The sequence below is a fragment of the Caretta caretta genome, chromosome 9 (assembly GCF_965140235.1).
Source record: "Caretta caretta isolate rCarCar2 chromosome 9, rCarCar1.hap1, whole genome shotgun sequence".
Classification (NCBI taxonomy): Eukaryota; Metazoa; Chordata; order Testudines; family Cheloniidae; genus Caretta; species Caretta caretta.
This window is the reverse complement of record NC_134214.1, coordinates 23,425,373-23,438,762: the sequence shown is the minus strand read 5'-3', so window position 1 is coordinate 23,438,762 and position 13,390 is coordinate 23,425,373. Positions and strand designations below refer to the sequence as shown.

The window sequence follows — 13,390 nt, the reverse complement described above, 5'->3', positions numbered from 1 at the left end:
TAAAAATTTGATTTAAATAAAATATTCTGATTTAGATTTTAAAAAAATAAAAAATCTGATTTTTAATCATCAATTTTTATCCACCCTGCCCAGAAGGCCACAGTGGATGTTGAAAGGAGTTGGCCTGGTGGAAGGGACATGGCATCTACATTTGAACAGACAAGTGGCCCCAATCCATTGTGCAACTGGGCCCCAGTAGAAAGCACACTGAAATCAATGGAGTTTTTTTCCATTGACTTCAGTGGGCTTTCGATCCGGTCTCTGCTGCTAAGAGGCTGCAGCTGCTACTCCAACCCATAGGCTTGAAAACTGGCTAGAGTGAGCTGTATTGCTGTCCCATTCACTGGCCTCAGATTTGGATGGTGGATTTCACTTCTTAACACATTCACACTCTGTCCACATAAAGATAGACTACTGTATTGGGGTTTGTGGGTGGAATGGATTTCACCCTTGGTGCTGAATGCCCCAGGATTCATCCTCACTGTTGACTCTTGTTGGGGGGTTGTTAAACAGGCTGAAGATCTATTTTTGATCTATCATAGCCCACTCAGTCAAGACAAAGAGCTCTGAAGGCAGCATCTTCAGACCACATGGGGGAAAGGATTCTTTTCATTATTCTATAGCCACCACTCCAGCTTACTCAGAAGTTATGTTTGAAATGACTTTGAGGCCACATATATACATAGACAGTGTTGAACATCTGCCAAACTTCTGGCTTTTAACAGACGGAATAGAACTCAGGACCTTCTTTTCTAAATAGTCAAATACTCAGATTTATACCACTTCTCTAAAGGAGAATCTCCCCTAGTCAAAACTAATGTGAATGCTTCTCTTATTTTTTTTAGGCCACTTACTAGAATGTATAGAATCACAAATACCAGACCAAGTCTGATTCTGTCCAGAGGTAGCTATGGTGCACGTACGTTACAGCCAATACATGATATGCTGATGGACTTCATTGGGAGTGACTTCCAATTCTCTGCCAGAAGCAGAGAGACTACACAAGGCCGGGTTGATGATAGGAATTAAAAGGAGAAAAACAACATGCACCTTTGTTATTGGCCACTGTAGGAAGACAGGCTACTGGGCTAAATGGACTTTTGGTCTGACCGAGTATGGCTGGTCTTATGTTTGTTACTTTCCTGTTTTTGTTGGTTTATCTCATAACCTATTTTCACAATGAAGTCCAAAGTTCATATAATTTAAGAGATGCCAAAGATGGGCACTAGGTCAGCCAATCCTGCTGCCAGTGCAGGATTTTTCCTTATTGTACTAGTGCTTTTGTCTAGTCTAGTTTAAAATATTTTTATTTGCCCGTTGTGAATGACTAAAATGACTTTAATTCATGCAGTTGTGCCTTTCTTTCCCAAGTAATCGAGAAAAAAATTTAAATTTCTTGCCATACACTGGATTGCGCCACAAGATTATTGTCTTCATACTACACCTTTTTTTTTTTTTGTCCTTTGAGGAAGCTTTGCATCAATTCAGTAAGCGTATGTGGTATTTAAATGGCTTGTATATTTGAAAATCACTTTTGTATCTGCAATTTGTGTTTTCTATGGATATTACAAGTAATAACAAAGTTTTTACTGTAACTAAAAGCAGGTGGGGAATATTTTTCTCTATTTTGTCAGTTTGTTTATTTCATTTGGCAGCACTTTGTTTATAAGCTTCACAGTTTCTCCTTTGCTGAAAAAGACACTTATAAGCAAACAGGAAAGCAGAAAAACAATCTTAAAGTGTTATTCTAAAAATATTTCAGACCATGTTATTTAATGTGTACTCTATTAGAAAACAGATTATTTAATTAGTGAATTAAAAACGATGTCCATTTAAATATGTAACAGGTGGTCAAACATGAAGAGATATAAACAAATTCCATCAGAATACACTGACATTGTGTTATTCTTCAGTCATAAGGATCTGAAGAACAGTCGCTAGATCTATTTAGCACCATATTAATCATCAGTTCATTTTTACAGCTATTTTAGTGAAGGATCTGGTAAATATCACAACATTAGGATTATACTAGAGAGAGAGAGACAATCACATGATTAAAGCTAAGATCGATTTCAGTAACTTTTTTTTAAATTAAAGGGAGATTTTTGGATGGTTCACGACACAATAATTTTGAGGATTCGGGGGTTTTGTTACTTTTTAAATTGTAGGCAGAATTTAGGAGCTACTTTGTTTTTAAAAACAAACAAAAAATCTATACAAGTATACTGTGTGCTCAGATTGCAGGCAAATTGGGTTTTTCCTCTCATCCTCCAGCATTTGTAATTATTTTAAGTGCACTATTTCCGTATGCTGTTTTAAATACAACTTTAATGAAGGCATACTTCGGGGATTTATTTTCTAAAAGGAACTATTTTTAATACAAAATTAGTCAGTATGACAATAAGACATTCATTATATTATGCATGTATCTTTGGCAATATATTAAGAATAAAATACCAGTTGAATCATCTTTACTATACATTGTTTACAGTAAAAGCATAAGTGACTTTAGATAAATAAGGCAGTGACCTTATGTTACTATAAAAGTTGGTTAACTAAATACTAGCCTAATTGAACTAATTTTAAGGTAAAAGGCATGAAATAGAGAATCATTTTTAGACAGTGTATTTTATATCTATTAAAGATAAGGTTGTTTCTTTTGATGCTTTTCTTCTGTCTGTGTGAAGTCTTTATGCTTGTGGTCTGATTTATCTTGTAGGATAATGCCACCTGCTGTTTTTAGTACAACATTGCTACAGTATTTGTGTTGTGTTGATTTACAGATGTTATCCATATGGTTTGAGCAGACGCATTGAAACAGAAGCTCATCACATGAAAGGCTTCCCAATCATATAGTTTTATTAAAAACCATTCTGCATATATGTCTGTCTCCTTTGGTAATAAACTAAAAGGACAAAATCTTGTAAAAATTAGTTTAATTGTAATTCTTATACAAAGAATAGCTTATTTTTAAAAAGTCACATCAACAATCACTAATACAATATTTAGTATTCTGTTTTCAGTATAACCAGAGTTAAAGGACTTGCTCTGCAATCAGTTAGTATTGATTTTTTTGTCTATTGCCTCTTAGCTTTCTTACTTCATTATTTTTTATTTTACTATGAAATACATATCCTTTCTACTGACATCTGACAAACAACATATGCATGGAAGTCATTTTATCTACCAATATGTATTTGTCAAAACTATCATACACTAATGGACGATGTTTTTTTCCGGTCCATTTTCAGCAAGTTAATGTCACTGGTAATATCCCAGAAACATTCAGTGATTTTGCGTCTCTTTGTAACTTGTCATTATTATAGTTTTGTATCTGATTCATATAAAATATTATAAAAGGCTAGATAGTAATAGCGGATTTTGTGTATTAAAAGAATTGAGCAACTGAACCTTAAAAATCTATATCCATCTCCCTTCTTCCTGACGCCTATCTAATCTGTTGATTTAGGTTTTGATACTGTGCCCATCACAATGGTATCTGAGCTTATGTAGCCTCCTTCGCCATTTCTTTCTGTGCCAGCAGGGTCAGCTGCACCCAAAGGAGAATGACTTCCCTTCTATCAAGGAGGGCATTCGTGTTCACTTGTTCACTCTCCCATAGTGGTGTTCTGCCCGGGGAATGCAGCTTTAGCAATAGCTGTTGCAAGGTGCTGGGCTCTCTGGCCCCGATCCAGCAGTGAATCAAGGTCTTTACAGGTTTCAGAGGAACAGCCGTGTTAGTCTGTATTCGCAAAAAGAAAAGGAGTACTTGTAGCACCTTAGAGACTAACCAATTTATTTGAGCATGAGCTTTCGTGAGCTACAGCTCACTTCATCAGATGTATACCGTGGAAACTGCAGCAGACTTTATATATACACAGAGAATATGAAACAATACCTCCTCCCACCCCACTGTCCTCCCACCCCACTGGTAATAGCTTATCTAAAGTGATCATCAGGTGGGCCATTTCCAGCACAAATCCAGGTTTTCTCACCCTCCACCCCCCCACACACAAATTCACTCTCCTGCTGGTGCTAGCCCATCCAAAGTGACAACTCTTTACATAATCAAGTCGGGCTATTTCCTGCTAGCACCAGCAGGAGAGTGAATTTGTGTGGGGGGGTGGAGGGTGAGAAAACCTGGATTTGTGCTGGAAATGGCCCACCTGATGATCACTTTAGATAAGCTATTACCAGCAGGACAGTGGGGTGGGAGGAGGTATTGTTTCATATTCTCTGTGTATATATAAAGTCTGCTGCAGTTTCCACGGTATACATCTGATGAAGTGAGCTGTAGCTCACGAAAGCTCATGCTCAAATAAATTGGTTAGTCTCTAAGGTGCTACAAGTACTCCTTTTCTTTAAGCTCTTTACATTTATTCTGATTTTTTGTTTATGTCACCAGTGATTATTGCCACTGTTTATTTCAACTGAGCTCCAAATTAAAATAAGAATACGGCATTCATATTTGTTAAAATTAAGCTATAAGGCAGTGGTTCTCAACCAGGGGTCTGGGGCCTCCGGGGGGCTCTGGGCAGGTTTCAGGGGGTCCACCAAGCAGGGCCAGCATTAGACTCGCTGTGGCTCAGGGCAGAAAGCTGAAGCCCAACTGCATGGGGCAGAAGCTCAGGGCCCTGAGCTCTGCCACCCAGGGCTGAAGCCGAAGCCTGAGCAATGTAGCTTGGCAGGGACCCCTGTGGGGCGGGGTCACAGGCAATTGCCATGCTTGCTACCCCCAAGCACTGGCTTTTATATGCAGAAGAACAGTTGTGAGCCATGGAGTTTTTATAGCATGTTGGGGGGCCTCAGAAAGAAAAAGGTTGAGAACCCTGATATAAGGGAATGAGTATGGTGTAGTCTTTCTAAGATGATAGTGTCTTATTCTATATTTTTTCAATTATCAAAAGAAACAGTAAAAAATCTCATGCATATATTCAATCAAATTATTAAAATGGCAGATAGGAGAGCAATAGTTGAGACTTATAGAATTGCTTTTCGAGTACAATGTTTTATGCACTGATCCATATTCAACAATCAATGTACAGCTTTATGAATATTTGGCATGAGCAAGTATATTGTTTACCTCTCCCTTCCCTTGTCTTTTCATTCATCTTATCCCTTCCTAAGTAAACCCTCCCCAAAAAAATTTTAAAAAAGAAAAATCATGGAACTAATATGACATTTTCAGGCCATCTCATTGTTTACTCTGCTTGTACATTATACCCCTTTTCCTCTACCTTTTGCTGTCTTGTCTATTCACTGAAAGTTCTTCATGGCAGGAACTGTCTGCTACTGTGTGTTTGTACAGTTCCTAGCACAATGCGGCCCCATTCTTGGCTGGTCCCTTGGCACTATTGTAAAAAACATAATAATCATTATTAGAAGTATTGACAGGTTTCAGAGTAACAGCCGTGTTAGTCTGTATTCACAAAAAGAACAGGAGTACTTGTGGCACCTTAGAGACTAACCAATTTATTTGAGCATAAGCTTTCGTGAGCTACAGCTCACTTCATCGGATCGGAGGAGAGCAGTTACAATATTAACAGAAAATAAAAATAATCACACTGTTGAGGCCAAAGTTGTACTGTCACCACAGTTGCACATGGAACTAGCTGGAGAGGATTAGGTGATATGTGAGATTAACTATGAGTGTAGCAGAAGTAGAAAGTAAGACAGACAGCAGCACAAATGCTGTTTTCAGATGTTAATGTAACCGAAAAGCCCAAGCTACCCATTATTGTAGACAGGACATATTTGTTGCACAAGCTGTCAAAGAAAACACGGTTGTTGTGAAATTAGTATGATATGTTTGTACAAAGATTATATCAGGGTATTTGACAGCTACACAAATTTCTTTGCTCGATTATCATTAAAATATTGTTTGAAGTGAGTTTTCATTGATTGTTTGCACAGGTAGATGGAGTTTATAATTTATATTTTCTCTATGCAAAATAAAATGCAGTCTTGTATAGCATAGGTGGCATATATGGATTTAGAATTTCACGTGCACAACAGGAAGTACTTGGCACATCGTTGTCCTTATTTTGTTATTTGTTTCAATCCTGTTGCTCTTCTGGAATTTTTCTGATTTCAAACATATCTTAAATTCTTCTTCAAGCACTGTCCCTATGGGTGCTCCACTGTAGATCTGCTTGCATCCCTGCGCTGCTGATCAGAGAACTTCGGTAGAAGTGTCCGTTAGGTCGACACATGTGCTATCTCTCCTCATGCTGCACCACGAGGCTAGTCCGCACGTGCAGGCTAACCATCCTCGGTTCCTTCTCAGCCACCCCAGCTAGAGACAGAGCTATTCGCAGTCTGCTAGGACCATTACTTTCAATTTCCATTTTTATAGTTTGTTAGCCTCCTAGTTCTTAGTTGTAGTTCTAGTTGTAGTTTTTCTCTTATCATTAAAAAAAAAAAAAGACTTTAGTTTCTTCCGCTTTTTTCCTCGTTGGGGACCCTTCCCCCAATAGGGTATGCCCAGCTCACCACTCTTCAAGAAGTGCCTCTCTTGCAAATAGGCAATCCCTGTCGCAGACAAGCACTCCCAGTGCATTAGCTGCCTCAAGGAAGGCCACATTCAACAAAAGTGTGCTCTTTGCCAGCAATTCAGGCCCTGGTCTCATAAAGATACAGAGCTAAGACAGAAGATTATCTTCATGAGGGCAGCTCTCCGACCCTCTTCGGAACCACAACACGAGTCACCTGGGGGATGTAAGTCATCCCCACAACCCTCAACATCTAAAGGTTGTTAGGCAAAGAAACAAGCTGCTGACCCCTCTCACAAATAGTCAAAAAACAGAGTAGGAGGTCCCCCCAGTGAGCTCCAAGAGAGCTCCAAATGCTTTCCAGCATGCTTGGTATCCTTTGTACTGCTAGCACCGAGACCTTCTCACTTACCACCCATGGCTCGTAGAAGTTCTCAGGGCAGATAGTTGACAAGCCCACAGACCTGATTGGTACAGGCACTGAGTCAATGGCACCAAGGACAGAAGTAAGCACTCCTCTAAGAAGGCATTATTGGTACGTGATTCTACATCAGTACTACCATTGACACTTCATTCGGCACCAGAGCAACCAGTATGGACAAGATCTTCGTCCCCGTCCCCCCCAGTACCAACAGTAGCATCGAGTCAGTTGGCACTGCCAGAATTCTGACACTCTGGGGACCTCTGTGTATCGGACGTACCAGAGTCTCCTCCTGTTGGTGCCAGGACCTCCACACCTAGTGTTCAACCAGCATGGGAGTTTTTCCCACTGCCCTGTCATGTTTCCCTGCTCTCTAGTGAAGACTCAGATAGTGAACCTGAGAAGCTAGCATCACAGTACTCCTCTCAGGCTCCTTACTGTGCCCAGTATCAACAGGATCCTCAAGCATACCCTCAGAAGGCCCCACCACCACCATCTTGGTACAGCTACCCTTGGGCACCACTGCCAACCTCTATGCCATCGTGGGGACCCCGGGGCTGCATTATCAACACCAGGCCTCTCAAGCTTCTAGCCCTACCCAAGAACTATCAAGGCACACCCCTTTGGCTGCAGCGTCCAGAGCTTCAGAAACTTTGGAAAAAATTGTGGAGGAAAATGAGGGTGCAGTTGAGGCCCCTGAGGACCATATCCTCCTCCTCCCTGGATGAGCCTGTCATGCCTCCTCTGCCATTCCTGGCTGATGACTTTTGTCTCTTCTAGGACCTGGCAAAGAGAGTGGCGGACATGACCACGAGTAGAAGCTAGATCCAGCAGTACTTCACGATCTATTCAGGGGATTGGACAGACTTGTTTGCCACTCACCTGAACAAGAAATGTACATGCTACTGCTCCAAAGCAGGGATAGGACAACACTCCTTGGGAGATGCTCTCCTCCCATGAGACAGTGACCTTCTTTATGCTTTTCCTCCTTTTCCCCTGCTGTCAAGTGTCCTGCTGAAAATAAAAAGAGATGTCATTCTGATTGCCTCTACTTAGCCGAGACAGACCTGGTACCCTATCTGTCACAGCTTGCGATGTGCCCACTGATCTCTCTCCCAGTCACTCCATTCCTCCTCTCCCAGGACAGAGGACACATCCTACATCCCAATTTGGTGGTTTTCCACCTGAAGGCATGGATCCTCTTGGTTCAAACATATAGAAAGCTCCTGTTCAAAGGAGGTGCAAGAGGTATTATTACACAGTAAAAAGTCCTCAACACAACATATGTACCTGCAAAAGTGCTCTAGGTTTCAGATTTGGTGTACTTCCCAACAAATCTCCCCAACATCCACGTCTCTTGCACTTTATCTTAGACTTATGCACTAGCCCTAAAAAGATCGGGGCTATCTTTAAGCGCTCTCAGAGTCCACCTAGTGGCTGTAATAGCCTTCCACCAACCAACAGAGAGATACTTAGTGCTGTCACACCCGACTACTAAAAAGTTCCTCAAGGGTATAGCAAACCTCTTCCCACAACCTCAACTTCCTACTCTCACATGGGACCTAAACCTGGTACTGAAAGGACTGATTAGGCCTCCCTTCGAACCCATGGCCTTCCTGATAGCGATTACCTTGACTAGGAGAATAGGCGAAATAGCGACTCTAATGGAACACCCCCTGCCCCCATGTGTTATTCTTTTGGGATAAGATTACACTTAGGTCATATCTAAAATTCATTCCTCAAGTAACCTCTCTGTTTCACATGAACCAAATTGATTCCTCTTCCACCCTTCTAACCCAAGCCTTACCGAGACAACAGAGTGGCTATATTACACACACTGGATGTCAGGAGAGCCCTAGCCTTCTACCTGGACAGGATGAAGGTTTTCAAGAAGTCCCCCAAACTTTTCCTCTCCGTTTGCTCAGCAGTATCAACCCAGGGAGGTCCAGAAAACCATTAAGGACCTTCCCTTCTTCCCTTCAGTGAGACTCATCTGTTTAATCAGATGATGGATGAGTCCTAACACAGTTCAGGAGACTCCACCCTCTTCTCCCTGGGAATACATTCAACTGCCCTGAAGAGAAAAGTCTACTAGCAGCAATAGAAGTCTAGACTGATGGCTCAACAGTTTTTCCACCAGAGACCTTATGACCACCTGGTAAGAGGCAGAGCACTCAGAAGACCTGTTTCCCCACACTTTCTGCAGCAAGGTTCCTCATTCCAATCCCAGCCCTTGCCTAAATATTTTGACTGCAGCTTGAGAGCTGAAAACCACTGAGTCCAACACCTCCTGACTCCCACACACCCTTTGGGGGTTGTCTAGCACTCTTTTTCAACACCTGGAGTGCAATAACAGACAGATGAGTGCTCAGCATCATCCATTCTGGCTATACAATGGAGTTTGCATTTTTACCCTCTCCAAAAACCTCTTCTTCACCCCATCTTGGAGGCCACTCTTGCAAGAATGTTCTCAATCAAGAAGAGGAATGTCTCTTACAGCACTGAATGATAAAGCAGGTGGTTCTTCAATTCTAAGGGAGTGGTATTTACTCAACATATTTCCTAGTCCCCAAAAAGAAAGGCAGTTGGAGACCCATTCTCAACCTCTGCCATCTCAACCACCTTTCAAATTTTTCATGATCATGTTGGCATCTATAATTCCATCCCTGCAGAAAGACATATAGTTCACAGCTCTCGACATGAAGGACACCTACATTCACCCAACTCACTGACGCTTTCTCAAATTCATAGTTTGCTCCAACCACTTCCAGTACAGAGTATGCCCTTTCAGCATTGCGGCTGCCCCCAGGGTCTTTACCAAGGTGTTTTCTGTAGTAGCAGCTTATATAGGATGCCGTGGTTTCACCATCTTCCCCTGCCTCAACGTTTGGCTCCTTGTCACCAGGTCATGCCAAGAGACTCAGGTGTCGACTTCAACAATGCTACAACTTCTCTCTGTGGGTCAACATAAATGCTGAAAAATCCGTTCTCACCACTACACAGACTTTGGCTTTCATTGGGACGTCCTTAAATTCCATCACGGAAAGGGTTACTTGCCAAGAGACAGGTTTCAGGCTATGAATGTTATTATAGACTAGATCATAAACCACCCCAGAGAATAGGGTTGCCAGACATCTGGTTTTCAACTGGAACGCCCAAAAAGGAATCCTGGCAGCTCCAGTCAGCACTGCTGACCAAGCCGCTAAAAGTCCGGTCAGCATCGCAACGGGGCTAAGGCAGGCTCCCTGCCTGCCCTGGCTCTGCATGGCTCCCGGAAACGACCAGCATGTCTGGCTCCTAGGTGTAGGGTCAGCCAGGGGGCTCACACACACTGCCCCTGCTCCGAGTTCTGGCTCCGCAGTTCCCATTGGCCGGGAACCACACCCTCTCCCACACACCAGCCCCCTGCCCAGCCCTGAGCCCCCTCCCACACCCAAACTCCCTCCGAAAGCCTGCACCCTCTTCTGCACTCTGAATGCCTTGGCACTAGCCTGGAGCTCCTTCCTGAACCCCAAACTCCTCATCCCCACCCTGCACCCCAGAGTCTGCACCCCAAGCCGGAGCCCTCACGCCTTCCCACAACCCAACCCCCTGCCCGAGCCCGGTGAAAATGAGCGAGTGAGCAAGGGTGGGGGAGAGTGAGTGAGGGGGGATGGAGTCACCAGAGGGGGGCAGGACAGGAGCAGAGCAAGGGTGTTTGGTTTACAACCCTACCAGAGAGCCTGTTGAGACCTCTCTCTCCCCCCCCCCACCAGGCCATGTGGCCTCATGCACTTGTCACACCTTTTCCAAGACTACACCTTTGTTGCCTACAAGAGTGGCTTCAAACAGTGTACTTGCCAAACTGACAGTCCATGGCCACCACAGTGACTCTTCGCACCAAAGTGATATGGCCCGTGTCATGGTGGAAGAATCCCCATCGGGTTTGTGTCAGTATTCCCTTCCTTGCCTCTGCACCAGACAGGACAATCACTACTGACACATCTCTATTGGTTGCGGAGCTCGCATGGATAACAGTACACCTGGACACCTCGAGAGTCTAGGAAACACATCAATGTTCTAGAGCTACAAACAGTTCAAAGGGCTTGCAGAACCTTCCTCCCATTTATTTACCATGCCCTCATAATGTCAGACAAAATTACAACTGTCTTTTACATCAACAAACAAGGATTCAACCCCACCTCCCTGTGCCCACAAGCGCTCGGTCTGTGGAACTGGTGCATCAGCAATCAGATTACCCTGTCAGCAGTCAACCTCCCAGAAAACCAGAATGTGCTACCGCTGAGTTTCCCAATCTTTTTGATACCAGGGACCAACTTGTTGCCTTCCTAAACTGTGTCAGGGAGATTTTAGGGACTAGTCGTTGAGAAACACTGTGCTAGCGGAGTCTCTCAGCAGACACTTTGCTGTCTATCACAAGCAGGAGCTTCAAGACTCTCTGGCAAACAATATTTTCACTCTTTGTGGGGGACCCCTGTTCACCTCCTAAGCAAACAGGAAGTGCAATCTATACAGTTCCAAAGGAGCCTGGGTCACCACTCACAGGGCAACACTCCATTCCTTCCATGGTCAGACCATCTGAACTATGCCTTACCTCCACTGCCACTCCTGTTTCAAGTTTTGTGCAAGATTCGGCAGGACAGGGCATGAGTCATTCTCATTGCCCCCAAATGGCCCAGACAGTTATGGTTCCCAAACCTCCTACGCATGTCATCTTGGGCACCAATCGTTATTCCTACATTTCCTGGTCTCATGACTGAAGGGAATGGAAAGATCAGGCATCCTAACCCATGTCCACTTCATCTCAAAGCCTGGTTTTTTGATGGGCATTGTTCTCAGAGCAATTGTGTTCAGGAGCTGTACAGAACATCCTTTCTAATAGTAGGAAAGATTCCACTAGAAAATGTTACCTAGCCAAGTGGAAGTGTTACACTATGTGGATGCATCCAAGACTTATTTCTCCAGAAGCCACAGTTATTGCTTTCATTCTGGACTGTATTCTTTCCTTGAAGACTGCAGGTTTGTCTGTCAGTTCCTTTTGGGTCCACCTGGCAGCAGTCAGTGCATACCATCTGCCTTCACAGGACTACTCAATCTGTGCACACCCTCTGATGAGCAAATTCTGGAAAGCTCTAATCAGAACTTTTCTGCCTATTGAAAAAAAAGCCTATTCCTCCATGGGAATTTAACCTTGTTCTCTCTGTACTTACTAAGCCTCCTTTTGAACCATTAGCTTCTTGTTCCATGTGTTCCCTTTCAATGAAAGTCACATTTCCTGGTAGCCATCACCTCAGTTGGGAGGATTGATGAGCCTGGGCATTGATGGTGGATCCTCCTTAAGCTAGTCCATAAGGACAAGGTTTCATTGTGTTTACACCCTAAATTCACCCCCCAAAATAGTCTGAGTTTCACCTGAACCAATCTATCCACTTACCTATGTTCATCTCAAAACCTCACACATCCTCAGAAGAAAGAAGGTTCCATTCCCTTGACATTCAGCAAGCCTTAGCCTTTTACCTGCAGAGAACGAAAACAATAAGGAAATCCCCCTAGATTATTTGTCGCAGTAGTGAAAAGGGTCAGGCTATATCCTCTCAGAGAATCTCATAATGGATCTCGGTCTGTATTTTGCTCTGCTATTAGCTATCTAATCTTCCCCCTCCTCCTTGGGTAAGAGCTCATTCCACAAGAGCACAAGCAACATCTATGCATCATTTCAAGAGGTGCCTCTACTTGACATCTGCAAGGCAGCTATGTGGAACTCAGTCCACACATTTGCTAGGCACTCACGCCTTGGTACAGGACTCCTCTGCTGATGCATCTGTTGGAACAACAGTGCTTTTGTTCGGCTCTGCCATTTATGACTTTGCACCCTCCTCCTATTTGAGTACTGTTTGTCAGTCACCCACACTGGACTTACATATAGGGACCAGCACTCGAAGAGGAGAGAATTACCTTATAGTAACTGGAGATCTATATTCCTATCTATATTCCACTACCCACCCTCCTTCCCTTCTGCCTCAGATCTTCTCTGATTCAAGGTGGAGAAGGAACTGGAGAGGTGATTAGTCTGTCCTCCCTTTATCTCCTCAGTTAGAGGCATGAGGTGAACCAAGGTGCATCTGCAGACCAATGGACACTCCTTTCAAAATTCCTTGGCTCTGGGCGCATAGAATATATGTATACCCATAGTGGAATACAGATAGGGACCACACATCTCAAAGAAGCTCCAGTTATTAAAAGGTAAGTAACTTTCTCTTTTAATGGACATTTCTTACAAATTCACACTATTCCAGAATCCCTGTTTTTTTCAATATATCCAAACACTGCAGTTCTGGCACTGTTAACGTGTAAGTAGCAAATTTTTATCTCAGCATCATGAATAAAGCAATTACAGCTTAATCACTCTTCTTGTTCTTAATAAAGCAGGAATGTTTCTTTGTAACAGAATATTTTAGCTTTCATTGAAGCTAGTACA

The 13,390-nt window shown here is 43.1% G+C and overlaps 1 protein-coding gene across 1 annotated transcript in view; it reads left to right on the top strand.

The window, feature by feature from the left end:
* Window positions 1–13,390, top strand: part of RSRC1 (arginine and serine rich coiled-coil 1) — a 369,974-nt gene that overhangs the window by 345,274 nt on the left and 11,310 nt on the right. The gene's annotated exons all lie outside the window — the stretch shown is intronic.